Source organism: Neophocaena asiaeorientalis, unplaced genomic scaffold, assembly GCF_003031525.2.
Source record: "Neophocaena asiaeorientalis asiaeorientalis breed wild unplaced genomic scaffold, Neophocaena_asiaeorientalis_V1.1 scaffold5, whole genome shotgun sequence".
Taxonomy (NCBI): domain Eukaryota; kingdom Metazoa; phylum Chordata; class Mammalia; order Artiodactyla; family Phocoenidae; genus Neophocaena; species Neophocaena asiaeorientalis.
The window spans coordinates 12898538-12920037 of NW_020174698.1; the positions used below are offsets into that span (position 1 = coordinate 12898538).

The 21500-nt window shown below is 38.1% G+C and overlaps 1 protein-coding gene across 1 annotated transcript in view; it reads right to left on the minus strand.

Moving 5' to 3' along the window:
* The window catches only part of PKIB (cAMP-dependent protein kinase inhibitor beta), a 100562-nt gene extending 80905 nt beyond the window's left edge, over window positions 1–19657 (minus strand). Inside the window, exon 1 of the mRNA XM_024759049.1 lies at window positions 19526–19657. The gene's annotated coding sequence lies outside the window, so the exon portion shown is untranslated. The remainder of the gene's footprint in view (window positions 1–19525) is intronic.
* Window positions 19658–21500: the final 1843 nt, after the last annotated feature.

Genomic DNA, 21500 nt, shown 5'->3' on the forward strand with positions numbered 1-21500 from the left:
TGGACACTTTGCAATAGGAAATACAAGCCCATTCCCTATCACTGTATTGTAGGTTTTTAATTGGAGAATGTATAATGTGTACAACAGGATGAGTTCATTTTGCTTCTAAAGAGGAAATAAAAAATATCAACCTGAATATCACTTCACATATAAGCAGGAATGTAGCCTCCGTTTAAGTAGGTTTTATTTTAGACTAAAAAAAACCCACCAAAGGCATATATTTGAACTCATGCATCTAAACAGACCAATGAAAGTATAGAAATTAAGTGCAGAAGGGGAAGCAGAGAATGGTAGGAATAAAGTCCACAGCTGTGTTTTCTTAAAATCCGGTGAGAGGAATGTTAATCAAAGTTCACAAAGTTTAAATTCTCCTTTGAACTGCATAGGTATAATCAAGTAAAGAAACACAACCCTCACTGAAGTATAATTTTTTTATTTGAAATTATTGTCCCATATTAAGAAGGTAAGTTTGTTCATTCATTCATCCAGATACTCAAAAACCAATACTTACTGATTAGACTTTGTACAAGATGTGATAAAATGTGCTGGTTTGAACCCCTTGGCCACATGGGGCTAGCAACAAATACCAAAAGAATTGCACAAATAGGCCATATTAAAAACTTCCTGTTTCTTCCAACCAGAATGCATATCATCCCCCTGTGCTCTCACTAGTAGGCTCTGGGCCATCCTTAAAAGCCCAACTCAAAGGTTGCTGCTTTTGTAAAGCTCTTTGGAACTGCACAAGTTTGGTATGAGTCGTAACCCCTGCCCCTAAATCACTTTGTTCATAACTCTCTGATGCACTTATCACGGTTGACTTCACATGACAGCTCTGTGTGTGTCAGTCTCCCCTAGCAGGCTGTGAACATCTTGAATGGCAATTTTTTATTCATCCATCTACAGCACTTGGCACAATATATTGTAGGTACTCAATTAGTGATTATTGAATGGAAAATTCATACATCTTTACTTGCATGAGCAAAAGGTATAGAATAACTTTAAAATGAAGAGTTGCAAATATTTTACACTTATTCTTGCTACATGTAGTTCTAAAAAGATGAATTTATACCATGAACTTATACCTTTGTGAAAACATGGAAAATTCATGTATTTATAAAAGTGGTCACAACCAAATTAGCATTATTCTCTTCAAATTCCTTTATTTACTTATTCTTAAGTTTCCCTCTTCTGACCCTTAGATTAGTATCCCCTATTTTTTCCTACTTGATTGATTTGTATATGCTTGGTTTCTATAATTGTGATAGCTTTTAAACTAACCTACTAACCAGATCCTTGGCAACTGCTACATTTTCAAAAGCTTTAATAGCTATTGTATATACATAAAATTGCAAATAACCTGTTTTATCCCTTCCATCATTCAGCAAATATTATTACCTACCATGTGGTAGATGCCACAGAGAAAACAAAGACCCTGTTTCAGGGGACAGAGGGTTACAGCTAGAGCAGGTGATAAGAAATTTACAAAAATGACCAAAATCAGAAATCTATCTAAGCGCCATATCTCTAATTCATCTAAAATTATTAATTAAAAAATTTTTTTGAATGAAGCCTCAGTAGCTGAAGAATGAATTAAGAGGAACTGTTGAAGATGACTAAGAATCAGAAATACAATCATGTTTCAGATTCATTTAATACTAATAGTTAAACATCCTGTCTGTCTCCTAAGATTCAAGTCAATACCATAATCATAGGCAAAGTAAAATCAGGTTTTCTTGTTTTTTGATATTGAGTTGCATGAGCTGCTTGCAAATTTTGGAGATTAATCCTTTGTCAGTTGCTTCATTGGCAAATATTTTCTCCCATTCAAAAGGGTAAGCTGGGGCAAAGAGAGAGAGTTGCATGGACATATATACACTACCAAACGTAAAATAGATAGCTAGTGGGAAGCAGCAGCATAGCACAGGGAGATCAGCTCCCTGCTTTGTGACCACCTAGAGTGGTGGGATAGGGAGAGAGGGAGATGCAAGAGGGAGGAGATATGGGGATATATGTTTATGTATAGCTGATACACTTTGTTATACAGCATAAACTAATACACCATTGTAAAGCAATTACACTCTAATAAACATGTTAAAAAAATTAGGTTTTCTAATAATTAAAAATGTAATGCTTGAATTGTAATATTGCTTTTACATAACAACTTGGCAAAGTTGACCAAGAGTCTTTAAAATGTTGACCAGCTTTGACCCCACAATCCCACTATGAAACTCCCTTGACCCTTTAGGTCCCTAGGATAACCCTCTTTTTACTTTGTTTTTGCTGCTGCTGGGAGAGGAGAAAAAAAGATTTTAGCATTCAATAAACACCTGTTCTGTGTCATGAGCCTTGCTAGACACTTTGCATTTCATTCCACTTAATCACAGTTAATCTTTGTTTTTTAAAAAAAAAAAAGAAAAATGGACTTTTTTCAAAGCTTAAAGATGGTGAGATACCTCCCTAAGGTCACACAGCTAGTAAGTCACAGAAGCAGGGTTCAAGTTCAGCTCTGTCTGACTGGAAAGCCTGCGTGATCCACTATGCATCATTGCTTCACAATATTCCTGGACTCTTGACCTAGTTTTACATACAACTTTTCACCTGTATTATTTTTCTCATGACTAAATGGCAATTCCTTGATGCCTTGTATCTCAGAGCTCTAAGAAACATGACTTTTTTGGAGAATTGATCAAAAACAATTCACTTATTCATTTCCTCTATTTTTTCTTTTAACCATTTCCTCTTCCTTCACATCTCATATACCAAAGAAAATATACCTCACATCTCATCCTGAAGAGAAACAACTTCAGTGCTAAATGCCTACTGAATTTTTTTCGCAAATTCACAGAATTTGAATGGATATAAAAAACTTTGATTTAAAAGGTTTCTGGCTGTGGACTATAGACCCAAAGAATAAATTAAACAGACTTTGTTTAGTAAAAGATTTCATAGTTTTCACTCTTTTTCATTCTCTCATTATATCATTATAACCTAAAAACAAGTTTGTTGTGAATACCGTTTCATGTTGCCCTCATGAAATAATATGGCGCTCAAAGTATAGCATAATGATTGAGAAGCAGAGTTTCTGAAGACAGACTTTCTGATTGTAAATCTTTAGTGTATACATCTGGCCTGGTTACTTGACCTTTCTGGGCAGGCCTAGACTTCTCCACATGTAAAATATCCATAATAATAGTACCTCTCGTATACAGTTGTTGAGGAGTTAAATGACATACTAAATTTAATTTGTATAGAACAGTACCTGGCACATACTGTGCTTAACATGCTTTAGATTTATTAATACTCTTATATAACAAAGATAAATAGAACGCTTATGATATGAATGATACATATGATAAAAACAATAAAAAGTTCACATTTAAATATTAAGTAGCTTTAAAAATAAGGCAAAAAACATTTAAATTTTCGTACTGTTGGTATACTATCTCAGTTGTACTCTAATTGAATGGCTTAGACACATTAGTGTGTGTGCATGTACATGTGTAAAACAAAAATCTGTGTGCAATTCTTATAAGGAATTTTTAAGTTTTCAAGTATTTTTTTCAAAAAGAATATAGGTCCCTCAAAGAGTGCAGACCCCAATGCCAACAAAGAAACCTCCCACTTTGTACCCAAAGCCCTGCTTCCTGAAACCTTTACAGGCAAACAGTTACAGCACAAGGTCAGAAATACTGAATGAAAAAATAGGGAGAGAGGGAGATAAGAAAAGATTATGTCACTTCTATCTAGCTGGCCAGTGTTATTTATCTGTGATGGATGTTCATTCCTCTGCTTCACACTTTAGCCTTTCATGCAGCTGTGTGTTATTCCAAAATATTGAAAGAGCTCAATTTTGGCCGTTAAAATATGTTTCTGGATCTCCAGGAAAAGGTTTACTTAATATGGGCAACTTTAAATCCTAAAAGAAGAACTTACCCTTCTTACAAGAGCTGATTAGTTTTGACATTTTATCTACTCTCCTGAGGAGTCATTTATGGGCTATGTTAAATACTAAAAAATAAAGTAAGATGTGGTCCTGGTAAAGCTTCTACAACAGAGAGAAAACTCAAAGCAGTATCTCAAATATTAGTAGCAAGTTCTTGCATTGATATTGAGTCAAATACTCTGCCATGTAGGCCCACTTGACCAGATCGGAGTTTAGCTTGTTGGTTTTTCTCAAATATAAATATTTCCTTGTTAATAGGGAAAGTTACATATTCCATGAGGCATAAAGAAAAATTACTTTCCATTGACCCAGAAAACTTACCTTGCAACTATGCCTGAAGGAGAAAGGAACTGGAATGAGAGTATTTGAAAAAAGAACTCTGGCTGCCACAGCTACCTACCTTGCTCTAAGTTCATGTTTAATTAAATTTACATCAGTAATTCCATAAATTGCTTTCATGTTCATAGAACTTAAGTTATCATCTTTGATTCTAAGGTCAGACACTTACTGCTAACAACGCTTGTGCCTCTGAGGGAGGCTTGGCCCTCTGCCAGGCTGTTCTGCTTCCCCCGTGGAGATGGACCCACCACGACTATACAACTCCATGAGGGACGATGGGACACCACCAGCCCCCTGGTTGCTCAGCAACAACCCATTATGACTGCTCCTCTTGGACTACTAGGCAACAGCACTGAGCCTGACCCAGCTGCTCCCAGGCACTGCCTCTCAAGAGGGCCAGGTTAACAGGAGGCCAAGGGCCCTAAGTGACTAGTTACATAATCTAACACATTTCTCAGGATGCTCTCCAACTAAAAAATCAGAGCAGAGTTAGTTCCTACCCTGAAGGGTACCCTTGACCGTATCCTTAATTTAAACTCTACCCTTGAATCTTTAGAGAAGCTGACAGAAAACTAATGCATCAGAGTCAAAATCTGTGGCCAAAAAAAGTCTATTTAAAAAATCCCACACACATACATAAAGGAGGCCATTCTTTTTTTAATCATGTTTAAAATATGACTTTCAAACCTTTCTTAATTTCAAAGAATTTTACTATTTACATACTTTCTGTTAACAGAACCCCCAAAATGGGGAAAACATATTAAACCACTTACTTTTATGGTAAGACTGTTCCTTAAATAGCTTAACACATAACTCTAGGTATAGCAATTTCTAGGAAAGATCTTCAATTCTTATCTATAGTTTAACCCACATTTATGTCTTCTTAGTTCTAGACTTTTAACAAAAAGAAATTAGGCATATTTTTCCATCCGTTAGCTGACCTACCTTTTAGGACAAGGGCAACAACCCAGTCAACCAACCTAAAAACTTACCCACACATGGAAACATGAGTCCAGCCTTGTTCCCGTCGCCTCTACTGTCACTTTCCTCTTTGTTGTGGAAAAAGAGATGTGTGCTCCAAGAGACGTGGACTCACAGCCAGTCCACCACGGTGCAAATACGATTCTACTGCTCCACTTATTCAAAACCTTCAGTCAAGTCCAAGCAATTTACCGTGAAATGCAAGGCACTTCTGAATCTACTTCCCTTTGAATTTCCACCCATATCTGCAGCTGTCCAATATACTGATCTAATTATAGTTCCCTAAATACATCACACATTCTAAGCCTCTTTCCTCTTCCTAGGACATATTCCTCTTTGCCTGGCAAACTAGTGGTTATCTTTCAAGATCTAGCAATAACATCACCTCCTCTGAGACACTGTCCCTGGTTTTAGAATTTCTTATAACCATCTCTGAGCATCTTCTACCTGATTCACACTGCTATAGCAGCATTAGTCACACTGTTTCACAGTAATTTACTTACTCAACATTAATCCCATGTCCTTCAAGGGCTAGGACCTTGTTCTGTTCAACTTGGTCTCCTTGGTGCCTGGCATACTCCTTTGCATTAAGAAGCTGTTTACACTATGGCTTTATTAATGATTAGAGAACAAAACTCCTAGGCAAAATTGTAAAATAGATGAGGAGTGGGCATTATTAACCTCTTAATTAACCAGGGATGGGTAATAAAGCAATTCAAATCAAAACAGAAACTTAATCTCCTGACTTCTGGGCTGGTCCTCTTCCTAAATTATGATGAATCATTGAGAGCAAATAAGTAGATACCTCTGCAGTGATCCAATCCATCCAGTAATATGGCTAAAATAATCAGATTTCCTGTGTCCCTTTTCTTTTTGCGGTACGCGGGCCTCTCACTTTTGGGGCCCCTCCCGTTGCGGAGCACAGGCTCCAGACGCACAGGCTGAGCGGGCATGGCTCACTGGCTCACAGGCCCAGCCGCTCCGCGGCATGTGGGATCTTCCCGGACAGGGGCACGAACCCGTGTCCCCTGCATCGGCAGGCGGACCCTCAACCACTGCACCACCAGGGAAGCCCCTGTGTCCCCTTTATTATAATCATAATAACATGAAATTCAAGGGAGCTACATGGTCAGGTAACCAAATCACTAAAAGGTGGTCTGGAGCTGGTCTCAGGGAAGATAATTTCCCATTCAGATTAGCAACTCTTAAAGCAGTTTTTGCAGGAATCTTGGTGCAAGTAAAGTAGGGAAGAGAGTAGAAAAGAAACCAAAAATTTTAGAGCTAAACAGAAAGCAAGAAAAAGCTATTCTAATTTTAAAAACCTCCTAAGAAATACTTCACAAAACAGCACTTACTCAACATCTGTCTCCTGCAAAGCACTAATTTAAAAAAAAAAAAAGGAACATGAGCAAACAACACACAAAAGCCCACAAATGCAGCAGCCAAGAGTAACAGCATGAAGCCACTCAACCTCTTACTTCACCACTTGAGTAGCTAAAGATATAGGCCTCCATTTTCAAATATAACAATGCTTTTATGCTTTTTCTACAACTTCTTAGGTTCACATATGTGTTTATCTAAGATACTGCCAAATTTTTGATATTAGCAGTAATGTGATTGTCTAAAATAATCCATGCAATCCAAACTCTAATCAACGGACATCTAAATTTTTAGCTTATCTGTGTTAAGCGGAGAGGGAATTCTTAGTCTATTACAAGCTTGTGGTTCTAAATACCCCTAAGTCTGTGCTTCATCAAAACTAGGAAACCTGCACCCTTGGAAATACCAGAATGTACTCACAACCACATGATAAATTTTGTTTATCAAAGGAGTCTTATTGACAGTATATATTTAAAGCATGTTTTTATACTAAAACAAAATGAACACATTATAGAGTGCATAATGTATACAAATATGTAAGATGAATATGAAATGTCAAAGAAACTTTGTACTTTTCTATGGAGCACTGTGAGTTATGCCTCTAGATTTCTGGGAGTTCTTTGGTGGAAAAGCATGAGAAGCCCTACTCTAGGGGATTCCCTCCTAGATGTTGAGGAAAAGATTACTTTCATGTAAAAAATATACATCACCTTGGCTCTAGCATACCATGACCACTGAACTCAAAAGGTGCTACCATACTTAGACATACCATTACTTTTTTTATTGGAACTTAACCTTTATAACATCTTTTTTATTTTGAAGCAAAAACATTTCTCTCTCCAACAGTCCTAAATCTTTCTGCAGGTACCCCACAGGACCAGTCTAAACTCCTATATATGTAAGACCGTCCTTCAAATAAACATAATAGTCACAAGTAATGGAGGCGTACTGGATGCCAGGAAACGTGCTGGGTACTTGACAATCATTAATCAAAAAATAAAACTGCAGGTAAATAGTATCATCTTTATTCTACAAAAAAGAAGTAGATGAAGAGGAGGAGAAAGGGGGAGGGGTTAAGGGGAAGGAGAGTGGGAAAGGAAACAGTTTACAAAAGGATAAGTGACTTTCCCAAAATAGCACAGCTCATTAGGAGCAGAGCTGAGCTCTAACTCCAAAGCTTGTGCTTGTTTTTCTCTTTCTTTATACATCATGTTATACTACATTTCCATGCCCACTTTCCCAGGTGTTCATTTCTCCTAGTGAAATATCTCCATTTTACAACTATTCCTTCCATCACTTCTGCAATAACAGACCATCCTGATCAATGTTCGTGTGTGTGTATTTATTTGTAAGAGTAAAATATCCCGAACAATTTGGCCACGGAAAAACAGAGTTGGGCCGTCACTTCCTTTGCTCTGGATAAGATACTGCTATTGATACAACTTAAAAATATGCTACCTATGTTGGACAACCACTTGCCATTATATTGCATTGGCCATAAACCAAAATTCTTTAGTATTGTTTTAACAGATTCTGCTAATAACCATTTCTTCTCTAACTGGTTTCTTTTTTAAAATGTATACAACTCTTGTATTTACCTACACATAAACCACCTGTCAAAATAAATTTTTATTCATAGAGTCATAGATTATACGACTCTTTACTACTTTCAAGGATAAAAATTAGCTACCGGGGCTTCCCTTGGTGGCGCAGTGGTTGAGAGTCCACCTGCCGATGCAGGGGACACAGGTTCGTGCCCTGGTCCGGGAAGATCCCACATGCCGCGGAGCGGCTGGGCCCGTGAGCCATGGCTGCTGAGCCTGTGCGTCCGGAGCCTGTGCTCTGCAACGGGAGAGGCCACAGCAGTGAGAGGCCCGAGTACCGCAAAAAAAAAAAAAATTAGCTACAAATTTAAGTCCAAAGTTTTCATCCCAGCACTTAAGATTCTTCACTACAGCCTCAATGTATCTTTCCACCCAGCCCCTAAAATTTCCACCCAGCCCCTAAAATTCTACACAGCTCTGTCTCACTCTTTTCTGTATTTGTACCTTTATTCATGCTGTCCTCTCAATCAGGAATGCTTTGCCGACTCATTGAAATTTTATCAGTCCTTCAAGGACCATCCCAGTTACTACATTGCCTTTAAAGTCTTTCTGATTAATTTCAAAGTTTATCTTCTTCTTCTTTGAAACCCCACAGCTTTTTTTTAGTTCTGTCCTAGTACCTATTACAGTCTGCCTCGCAGGAAAGGTATGTATATTATTTTCTCTTACCTCCCCCAAACAGATAGAATCCTAAACTTCTTAAAAAAAGATGGAGTGTCATTCCACTTTGCAATATATCACTAAACACAGTAGCTGAATCCAGGAGGGTGCTTTTTAATAGATGTTTATTTGAATTTAGTTAACTATTCATCTCAGAGATGCATGTACTGTGTTCCAAAATTCATTAAAAACTTAAATAAGGAATATCTATAACCAACCACAGAAAAGAACCTGAATATCAATGGGTACATATAGCACTAAAATATGGAATTATAGGCTCTGTTTAGAATAATACAGGTGGTATTTTCACTGTATTGATCTCATGATGAACTGAAAACTCACCATTCATATTGGTGTAATCATGTTGACAAAAACTGAAATCTCAAGAGATTAAGAGACTTCTTCAGGGTCACATGACTAATTAAAAGCTGAGATGGCCTTAGAACAAAGCTTTCTAATTTCTAGCTTAGTTATTTTTCTCTACTATTATCATCCAAATCATGTGTCGATACGTTTTCATAAATATTAGCTGCAAAAATAGTTATGTAAGAGAGAAATATTCTCTTCTTTCTTAAATATTAATAATCTTCAAATTATTATTTGTACAGGTAGAATTTAAAATAAAATTCATTAATGATGATTAAAGAGGATTATAATACACAAAATTTATTTATAAAAATCTTACTTATTTTGCAACTTAACTACAAAGACAACAGTCAAGAGTCAGGATATTAACAAATGTTGTTCAGTCAAAATAAATGTCATAAAACCTATGCCGTAAAACCTATACACTAATAATATTCACGGTCTTTACTTATAAGCCAGTCCTACAGATTTAATCAGAGCCTGTTTATGCCTCTGGTTTGTTTTTAACCTCTTGTCACCAATTTAGAGGACAGTAAAAATTTTGCCTGCCCAACATCCATTTCCCCTTGAGAAGCCTTTCCTCCTATAGTCACTGCATGTGATTCGTTGTTTCCGAGAATGAAGTTGAGACTCAGACCTGACATATCCAAGCTCTAAGTGCCCTGAGCCACAGTGACTGGCTCAGAAGTGATACGTGACACAAACCTGCCTCAACGGGCTTATTATTACGTTTTTCCAACCCAGCAAATGCTTAAAGACTGGGTTTGTGGTGCAAGTTAGTCCACCTTAGGGCTGGTGCCAAAGCTACTAAGTGAAGACACTTTTTTCTCTTTGAATTTAAACTTGAGGAGTTAGGCCTGGAGCTGTTGATAGCAATTTTGTCACCAAGCAGAGCTTGAGAATGAAGCCAAGTTGAAAGAGAGTAGAGCCAAGAAGTAGAAGGGAATAGGGTCCTTACAAAATAATGTGAGCTCTAGATCAAGCTGTGACTGAAAGCTGGGTTACATAAATCTGATAAATTCTCCCATTCTCCTTAAGCCAATTTGAAGTGGATTTGCTGTCATGAGCAACTGTAACATTCCTAACTAATGCACTCAGGTATCTGACTTTCTCAACCCACAACAGATTCAAAAGGTCATAAAGAGAGTGAACAGTAAGAGCTATTACGTACATCAGATGAAGTGGCAGCTTGCGGTTTGAAAGTGATGATGAAGACAGGTAATATGTAAAAAAAGAAAATAAGGAATTTCAAAAATGTGGAGTCTTTTAGTCAAGGACTTACTCCACATATCATCCCGGGAAACCTCTCAGTCCCAGAAAAACCAGGATAGTTGCCGTGCTATTTGGGAGCACAGAGATTCTTGCAGTGATTTGCATAAACAAGAAGATAAGGGGTCATTAGGTCACAGAGCACTCAAGGCAGGTGGTGGTGAGGCTCTGAGGTTGCTGTACTTGTAGGGGAGAGTGTGGTAAGCACACAGAATTCTTAGGTTCTCCACTGACTTGTACTAATTGGAAATGTGCAATCCACTGAGAAACATCTTACTCCAAGCAATCAGAGCATGGAGAGTAAAAAATAGATGGATCAAAGAATCGGCCATCCCAATGAAGCCAAAGGACAAGTGTAGGTGTGAATCTTTGGATTGGTGTAAAAAAAAAAAAAACAAATATAGGATGCTATGCCCAGAGAGTTTCAGAATTTGAGATTTTAGGAAGGAACAATTTCATATGATAAATCCAGGTTGTGACTACAGAAGGGGCTGGGTGAAAGGAAGTAAAAGAGAAGACTACCGCTTGAAACTGTGGAGGTCACAAACAGAGGCTGTGGTATTGGGTGTAGACATGAAGTCACCCAGATTGAGGACAGGAGACAGGTGGGAGAAGATGACTGTACACCTGTTGCTGGAGTGTTCACTGAAGGAGGGGTTTGTTCAGGTGGTGAGTAGATCACAGGAATGAGCAATGGTAGTTGATAGCATAGACAGATGGCTCAAAGGAACAGGAATGAGTATAAGAGTGTAGAGAAACAATGGTCTACAGGTGGGAGGGTGTATGGAGGACATGTGTCCCACTTCCCTACCCTGAGATTCATGACCTATGGAGTAATCAGCAGTCTCCAACAGGAAGGACTCACGGGGAAGTGGGATACCCCTGGGAGAGTCAAGATTCAGGGCTAGAGAAAAAAGTGGAGGTTAAGAGGAGTTTACTGGGACTCAGCAGGTGTTCCAGAGGGCATGACAGAATGGTTTTGAAGGAAGAATAAAAAGCAGAGATTAGGTCAGGGAGAGGCAGCACAAAGCATAACAAAGTTTCAAGGCAGAGAGGAGAAATGAGCAGACAAACGATAAAAACAGAGATTTGAAGCATTAGAAAATTAACTGTTTTGCAAGGCTAATACAATTACATGTTCCAAAACTGGTAACATGGGAATTTAGAAAGAGCTAGCAGCTATGATGTGGGATGTGGAATTCCTTTTCCTCCTGGGATGAGGTGGTGAGTGACAAACGTGGGTCAAGGAAGTTTAGGGAGGCAATTGAAGAGCCTGCAGTCATGTGCAGGAATGGTGGCCAGGAAGGCATGTGAGAGGGAATTCTGTGGGACTTCAGGATGATAGGGCCAGTTATAAGGAGGTGGGCTCCAAGGAGGTGCAGGGGCATGGGATGCTATTTCAAATCAGTGGGGAAGGAATCAATGACAGAACAAATGAATTTGAGACAAGACTAGTGATGAAAAAATGTTAATAATAAAATTAGATTACCTACTTCATCCCCTACTAAAATAACTTCTAAAGGATTAAAACTTTAAATTAAAAAAGACATCAACAGTACTATTAAAAACATAGACGAATATGTTTAAAGGGGAAAGTCCTTCTCAGAAACTACGCGAGGAGAAATTGACAGCTTTCACATCCACAAAATTTAAGGATTTTACAAAGCAATGCTCCCTAAAACAGTTAATGGCAAACAAACGAAACTGATTAAAGCATTGCAACATAACAGACATACAAAGAGTTAACATCCTAATGAATAAAAAGCTCTTGAAACAAACAAAAAAGGATTAAAAACAGGCAAAGAATACTAAAAAGCAATTCGTAAAACTAAATCCAAAATATCCAATAAACATACTAACTAAAAATATTCGGCCTCATTAGCAATCAAAGAAATACAAATATGAGGTATCTTTTCCTACTGATTTCTAAATTTAAAATTTTTAAACAGTATTAGTATGTTGGTAAAATTTTTGAGTATAAATTGCTGCAGGCTTCCTGGAAAGAAATTTTGCAAAATGTGTCAAAAATGGTTAACAAGTGCATATCCACTGACCTAGCAAGTCCATGTCTATAAGTCTATTCAAAGAGATTAATAAAACAGCCATGTACAGTGTATAAAGATCACAAACAGAGTTGTCTACTATGGTACTGTTTATACAACCAAATTTGGGAACATTCTGCATATTTGCCAATAGGGGTTAGTTAAAATTTTAATAGAACACTATGTAGCCATTAAAAATATGATTTAGCACCTTGACAAGATATAGTAAGATGAAATACTAAGGGAATATGATATATCACTTTTCTTTTAAAAATCTACATATATGCAAAGAATTTTATAACTAATGGTGGAATTTAGGTGGACATTATTTTCCTCTTAATGCAATTCTGAATATTTCTGATTTTCACTGCAATGTGTATGGTCTCAGAAACACTATTTCAAAACTTTAAAGTTTAAAACTTAGTGGTATTTTAAGTGTTAAACATTACCTACCCAGAAAAATTACATGTGGAATAACCCATTATAATGTAATAATAGGGAGCTGACAAAAGGATGAGACTGAAAGAAAAAAATCACCTGATTATATTTTCACATCTGTGATTCTTGGTGAATAATTTATAATAGCAAGCATATATTGTCCTTGGAAAAACTGAATTCTACATTTGAACATTGCCAATATTTAAAGCAATGCATTTTAATGATGTTTTCCTTTTCTTATTTCTGTGTTAAACTGATGATTGCCACAGGGTCCAGCAAAATTAAAATGTGGCCTAACTGGAAAATTCTGTTTCATACCCTTAAGAGCTGAAATTTTATCTAGCCAAAAACTATTTCATGGGTCACTCTGAATAATAAGAAAAACGTTATTTTTTAAAATTTGCTCTTCCTATTCATTTGTATTCTGGTAATAATAATTTTAAGAAGAAAAAAATAATTTACAAACTGCATACCATTATTACATTAATATAAAAACATTCTTACAAATGGACAAAGACTGGAAGATACTCAATACTGAAGCAATTATGTTTGAATATTAGAATTGGAATTTTAAAATCTTTCAGTGTTCTTAATAGTGTGATCGTTTTATGATAAAAAATATCTGCAGGAGAGAAGCTAACTAATAAAGTAAACTTTTAACAATCCTTTTATAAGATAATCTGAGATGTCCTTAGATATAACTGAAACTGCTGTCCTTAGTCAGAATCATATTTCATTAATCCATATTTTAAGTGGATTACATTGAGACAAAACCCACAAAGTGAAGAACTGAACCAATTTGCTATTAGGACCAATAATAATTATTGACAGGTAATATGAAATTTTTCAACAAATTAGGTAAATTAAGATACTTTTTGAAAGAGTTGGTAAAAATAAGCATCTATGAGTAAAAAAAAATGCTTTGTTTCCTCCCATTTTGCAGTTACACCTGAAAAGTTTATATTTCCTTTCAAAGCATTCAAACCTAGAACCCAAACATGGACTTCTCAGAGTTGGAACAACCTATGCCAGGTTTTACTTGAAGCTTAATATCCTTTGGCAAAAATCCACGAACAGAGCTGACCCAGATCTACCCTGTGAAGAAAGTATTCCCCACTTCCCCTGAAAACGTTCTCCCACTCCTCCCTGAGGCAAACAAATACAAACTATGCCCCCCATGTTGCAGACTGGTCCCATACCCATACTGTCAAACCCATATGGTGCAAAATGAATGGAAAACCTGAAATGACCTCATTTATATCTATGGCTGGGTTGGTGGCAGAGGGACCGTGGATGCACTGCCCAAGTTATCACACTGCTTATTTTGTAACCATCTTTACAACTGATACTGAAGATGGGCACATTTCAAGTGGCTAGCAATCCAAAATCCAGGTATCAGGTTTCTTCTTGGGAACTCAGGAGAATCTGTTCCATGCTTCTCTCCTAGCTTCTGGTGGTGGCTGGCAAGTCTTGGAATCCCTTACATCTGCATAACTCCAATCTCTACTTCCACTGTCACAGGCTTGCCTTCCCTCTATGAGTCTCCATTTCTGTGTCTCTTCTCTTCTTGTAAGGACACCAGTCATACTGGGTTAAGGGCCCACCCTACTCCAGTATGACCTCATATTAACCAATTACAACTGCAATGACCCTATTTCTAAATAAGGTCTCATTCTGAGGTTCCAGGAAGTACATGAATTTTAGGGAGACATTATCCGACCCAGTAAACCCACCAAATCTGCCTTCATTCTTCTATTGCCACTTTTGTATATAGTGCTGGTCCTCAACCTCAAGCCAAGAAGCTGAGAACCACCCTTCATTCCCACCTCCCTTTAAATTCATATCCCAGTTATCATCAAGCCTGATCATTTTCCACTCCTAATATTTCTAGACTCTGCTACTCCTGTTTATCCCTAATCCCTGAATCACTCTCTAGCACCTCTCGCTTGGGCTACAACAGTCTGTCCAGTACTCCTCAAATCCAATCTTCTCCAAGCTGCCAGAGTATATATAGATATATACATACAGCTTCGTGGCATGTTAGAAAGATGTACAGTTGCTTTTTTTTGTTTGTTTTTCTAATTTTTCACTACCGTGAAAAGTTCTGCTGCTTTACTGCAATGAGCATAATTATGATAGACATCCTTCTTCAGGGATACAGAAACTGAGAGGCAGAGTGGTTTGTGTGCAAGCCCTGTCCTTTGTAACATCTCCTGACTTGATAGATTCTTTACAAACCTTCAGAATGCAACAAAATCCATTATATCTATAATCTAGCTTTTTATAGATTTTATTAGATTTGGGAAAGACAGACAAGAGGTGCTTATTTCAGTGTTTTGAGATTTAATATTATACCTGGCTCCAGAAGCCCCATGATAGAAGTACTTATTCTCATGTTTAAAATATACAAAAATAATAAACGAATGTAATTGCATGAGTTATAAGCCATCCTTGTTTACACACACACACACACACACACACACACACACACTGATTTTAAGAACAGTGTTTTCTTCTGAGACATATTAACCCAGCCCATAAAGATTAGTGTAGAAATAAATCACTTCATAGTCATTTGATATAAGCATGTTTGGGAAGACAGCTTAACTCCTTCCTGTCTTCCACGAATTTATTCCTGAAACTATCACACTGAACCTCAGTTTCTTCCTTTCCTTCACCCAAAAAGTGAAAACTTACAGTTAACCATGCTTATTTCCACACTCCCAAAGGGGATTCTTTTTCATCAGCACAGTAGATTTTAGGGCTTAGCAGGAAATAGGGGCTATGAGGAGGCAGAATCCAGGAGATAGAGGAAGGCATTTAGCTCCATTTATATTGTCTATAAACGCTTCTGCTGTTGCTCCCCCAAACAAGTGTTCAGGCTGTGTTGGCTCCAGACTACACAGTCTTAAAGTATTTCTATTCCCTTGGCCCACTTTCCAGTCTGAGAAATCCTATTTTAACTGATCCAGGATCCTAGGTGAGATTCCTTCCTCCTATTCAGGAACATGTACAAATGTGAACTGCTTTATTCTTATATAGACAGCTCTGAACTTCTTTTCCAACCAAGCACCCAACTCTTGGACAGCATCACTTTTTAAGAATAGGCGTTATTGGAGAACACATGTCTACTCTGATTTATAAAGTCCGTAGCATGCTTTATACCTGGACAGATGCATAAAACTGCTATTTGCCTTTGAGAGCATGAATGAAAAATATATCCCACTTGAGTATAAAGTAGACTACCTATTTGATTTCTCAAAGTCAATTGTACTTCCAATAAAAAGAAAAATAATAATAACCACTTTGGTTTTCTGGGTATGTTCAAGTATTCTCTTTATGTAATGTCACTAACTGCTAATGACTTATAAAAAGTACATTGATCCTATTAATATAAAAATTACTAAGACCAACAGGATTCAGAGAGCATGTACTAACCACAGAAGTTTTAAAACAGATAGGAGCCCTGGATTTATCCCTAATACATGATTTTTGCACATGTCAATCACTTAAACTTGGGCCTTAGATCTCTATATCTAATAAAATATGTTTAATTAGTACCTAGAAGAATTATGTGGCATCATAATTATGGATGCTTATTTTATCATAGGATTTATAGGGTTTTTCTGATATTCAGAAAGGAATTTTTTTTTCTAACTCAATTAAAATCTTGTGTTGAAGGAATGGAAAACCACTGAATTTACTATCAAGCCATTCAGGTCTGAGTCTCATAAACATCCTAAAATACGATTTTCAAATTGCTTTATTTCCCATTCTCAATGGAGACTGCAGGAAATTTAGTCTTAATTAAGCCTGATTTACTCTCATTTAGCATTAAAAAAAAGATACTGGGGGAAGGGATGAATAGGCAGAGAACAGAGGATTTTTAGGGCAGTGAAAATACTCCCTATGATAGATGACTACATGTCATTATGTGTTTGTCCAAAGCCATATAATGTACAACAACAAGAGTGAACCCTAAGATAAACTACGGACTTTGGGTGATTATGATTTGTCAACGTAGGTTCATCTATTGTAGCAAACATACCAGTCTGGTGAGTGAGGGAGGCTATGCGTGTGTAGGGGTAGGGGGTATTTGAGAAATCTGTACCTTCCTTTCAATTTTGCTGTGAATCTAAAACTGCTCCAAAAAAACCTGTCTTTAGAAATATTTTATTTCTGAGAAATGTTACACTTTTTTGCAAATTTGTTTGCTATATCTGAGCTCTAAATTTGAAAGGAAGCAAAGCGTTTCCTGTCCAACCATCTCTCTATGTATATATCAAATCATATATGATCTAGTAAGAAACATTTATTTCTCCAGAATTTTCTAAATTTTGTAAATACGTAACTTCTACATAAAATTCACTCTATACTGCTCTTAAAAAGTTAGACATACGTTTATCATACAACCCAGCAATTGCACTGCTAAATATCTATCCAAGAGAAATGAAAACATGTACTCACAAAGACTTGCATGTGAATGTTCTTAGCATCATGATTCACAATAGCCTCAAGCTGAAAACAACCCAAATGTCCATCCACTGGCGAATGGATAGACAAAATGTGGTATATCCATACAATGGAAAACTTCAACAATAAAGAGGAATGAAATACTGATACACGCTACAATATAGATGAATCTCAAAAACAGTATGTTAAGTGAAAAAAGCTATAAACAAAAGATCCCACATTTTATGATTTCATTTATATAAAATGTCCAGAGAAGGCAAATCTATAGATACTGAAAGAAGATTAGTGGTTGCCTGAAGCTGAGCAGAGAGTAATTATAAATGGGCATGAGGGATCTTATTGGGGTGATGAAAATGTTCTAAAACTGAATTATGGTGATGGTTTTACAACTTGGCAAATTTCTTTAAAAATCATTGAAAGGGGTAAATTTCTAGAAATTTAAACTTCTAGTTTAAAATTGACTAAAGAGGAGAGAAAATTCTTTAACAAAGAATGAAATTTGACACAATTTCAAATATCCTGCATAAGGTATTACATTAGTCTTTGATATTTTGTTGAAGAAAGTTGTGGTAAAGATAAAACTAAAAAGTCAATTACTAAAAACTTTTTGCAAACTTTTTTCTAATATATACTTTGCTTCAAAATTAAATCATTTGATCTTCCAAAACACTGTTTTAGAAAATGAACTCCCTTAACATAGTGTCAGCAGAGGGTTATTGACCAGCACCTGACATACTACAGGAAAACAAGGTTTTCAAATTGCTGGTCTAACTAACCTTGATCCAGAACCTACGCCATTACAGCACTTCCTGTGAGATTTATGGCCATCAGATCTCATTTTAACAATCCAAATTCTGAGCTTTCTGAATATTAAATCCCAGAAGGAATTTTTTTATGTGTAGCAATGTCAATAAGAAGAAAGCCATTTTGTGAAGAGATGAAGTGGACAGATGGATTTTGAATCTACATGTACACCAAGAGAAATGCAATACTCAACAGTAGTTCTAATCCATACTTTTTCAGTATCCAAACCATTAATATGAGTGTTTTAGTATTTAGTTTTTCTAGTTGAATGTTTAACTGGTCATCAGCATCGAATCTCCATTTTACAGTCCTGCACAGACTCTAATAATTTCACCTGCCGTTTTTTTTTTGGTTTCTGTTTTCTTAGTGTTTCCTGTGTGCCCCACTTGTACCAAGCGCTCTTCCAAAGAAACCGTGTTCGGATGTGTTCCCTGGGATGAGCTCTACGAAGATGAAACTGGCCCGTTCATCTCAGCCTCACTCGTCAGGGGCTGCCAGTCAGGACAGCTGGTAAATTGGGGTCATCTCCCCCTGAAGGCAACGAGTTGCTATGGCATCAGCAGTCAGGACCCACGCCCTCCATCTCCTGAGCCCCTGCGACCACACTGCACTCCCGTCCCTCCCTGGCTGCCGGCCGGTGTCCTAGGCTCAGTGAAAACCCAGTAGTTGCAGAGAACTCTTGATTTGACCCGATCTAATCATTCCCATGTTTTATCAAATAATGGATGGAGACTGGTGAGATGAGGTGACTGGGCTAAAGCCACACAGCTCGACGCGGGCAGAGCCGGCGAGAACACTGGTCTCTGCTGACCCGGCGGCCGCGAGCGGCTGCCTGGGGCTGGGAACGCGCAGTCCATGGGAAACGACGTGGCATTGCCCGTGCGAGAGGCGAAGGCTCAGCAACTTATGAGAGGATATCACCAATGTCCAGCTTCAGGGCACAGTGGGCAAAAAGAGGTGACCAGACCTCCCTGGTTACGCTTGTTGGCCTGAGCGTCCCCTTCCACTCCGCAAGTACCTCTGCATGTTAAATGATGTGGTCGCTCTGGCCAAAGAGGCGTCCACTTTGAATTCCCCCCATGCTCGTGCGGACTGGCCGGAAAATAGGAAAGTTGCTATAACCACATCTTCGCTCTCTCAGTCTCCCCTGACTGCCCAAGTCCTTTCCCTCCATCTTCGCTCCAGAGACCCCCACCACTTCGGACTCCCCTTCACCACGTACGTACCAGCCGCGCGCAGAGCTGCTCGCCGAGCCTGGGCTGGGTCCCGGTGCCCGGGCTCGCCCGGCCTCTACGTGGCCGCGAACTGCGACGCGGGCTCTAGTTCGCTGCCGCCTCTACCGTCCACGAGGGTGCGACCGCGTCTGAGCTGCTGGGCTGGGGCGCAGCCAGGAAGTGGCAGCTACTCCGGGGGCGGAGAGAGCGGCTGCCGGGACCCGCCCCCGAGCGTGCGGGGCCCCTCCCCCCTTCCCCCACCCGGGTCTTGCTCTCTGTGCAGCCACTCCCGCCAAGGGGCTCTCGGGGCCGGCGCGACGGTGGTTCTTGTCTTTTGGCTCCCTGGGCAGCGTTCTTTTTCCTGCGTGCGCGTTAACAATTAATCAGAAATCATCACAGAACCCATGCCCTCCTCGCCTACCACTCTCAGTTCCCCTGGGGGAGGATTAAGTTTCTACTAAGAATTTACCTGATGTGACTGAGGGAATTTCGCGTCCCTCCCTGCTCCCGGAGGCTTCCTCTGCAGACCCTCTGACCCATTTGTGCGCGCCCCCGAGCGTTTGTGCTCCAAGTGTCCTAAGGTTGCACTTTACTCGTGGCTCGTTGGAGAAGGTAAGAATGTGCATGGTTTTCCTATCTGCACCCGGAATGTGGGTATTCGTGGTTTTTTTAACGCATCATTTTAACAGATTGAGAAGCCATGTGCAATGTAGACAACTTTTGGACAAAGAAAAGCAGAAATCAACGTCTATCGAGTTTCACTTCAAGGTTCTCACTAAGAAAAATGAAGTCCTTACTATTAAGGTCTCTTTGTGTCTTTTAGAAAGCATAATAGAGAGATGACGATACTGTTCTTAAAATTAAGGTGCTCTTCTCTGCTTCCTGAGAAGGTGGTTTCTCCTCACTGAAGTCCTGAGATCCCCTCTGGTTTCCTGAAAGATATTATTAATGTCCAAAATCTGCTTAACACCAGTATGTTCACAGATACTGTGCTCTGACTTCCTACCCAAGTCTATAACACCTGCCATTTCCCTACTGACTACTTCCCATGTTTTCATAGGCTATGTGATATAGAAAGATGTTTTATTTAATGTGTCTGCCAGTGGTGCTACCCTTAGGCTCTTTAAATTATTTAATATTCCTACCCCCACAATGTGGTAATAACACCTCTGTTTTCAGATAAATAAAGTGAGGCTCAGCAAGGTTAAATCATTTGAATAAAGTGAAATCGCTAGGAAGACTTCAAGTCAGTTTCTGAGCTCAAGTCTTCCTGCCTTTAAGGTTGATAGTCTTTAAATTATACCTTGTTAGTAAAACTTATGATTTTTCTAAATGCCGACACTGGTACACTTAGTTTTATAAAAACATGGTTATTTGTATGGTCATACAAATAGTAATTAAAGAGATTGAGAGTTATTTATATCTTGAGTGTAATTTCAAGTGTATAATAAAATATATTATTATTATTTAAGGCAAATTATTCTAAAGCCTATTTATTTTAGAGAGCCTGTGTTAGAGATGCTAAAATATTTGGATTTATGAGTTACAGTGCAATGATTGGATTTTTATAATTCTGAAACTGTACTCCTTATACTCACAAAATTTTTCTTGTAAAACCTGTATTTTGGGACAGGTTTGATAAAACTGTTAGCCCTCGCTGATGCACTTTAAAGTTACATAGTTGAAATCATCTGAACCACTTGAATGTTGGCTCCATGAAAGCTGTATCTTCGGTAGCTAGAATAGTACCTGTACAAAATAGCTGCTTAGTAAGCAGTTTTTAAATGAATAAATAGAACCTCATTTTCTTCAGTTAAGACAAAATAATGACTTAAGAAAACACTACTTTTAGTTTGCTTTTGTCTATTTATAGTAGATTGAAGATTTTTGATAGCTTCTCATTTCTACTGTGAAAGTAAGGAAGATGAAGGAATCAGGTAGAGCCTGAAGGTTTGTAGTAGCTGCTGTTGGGAATGGTAGCAAAAAA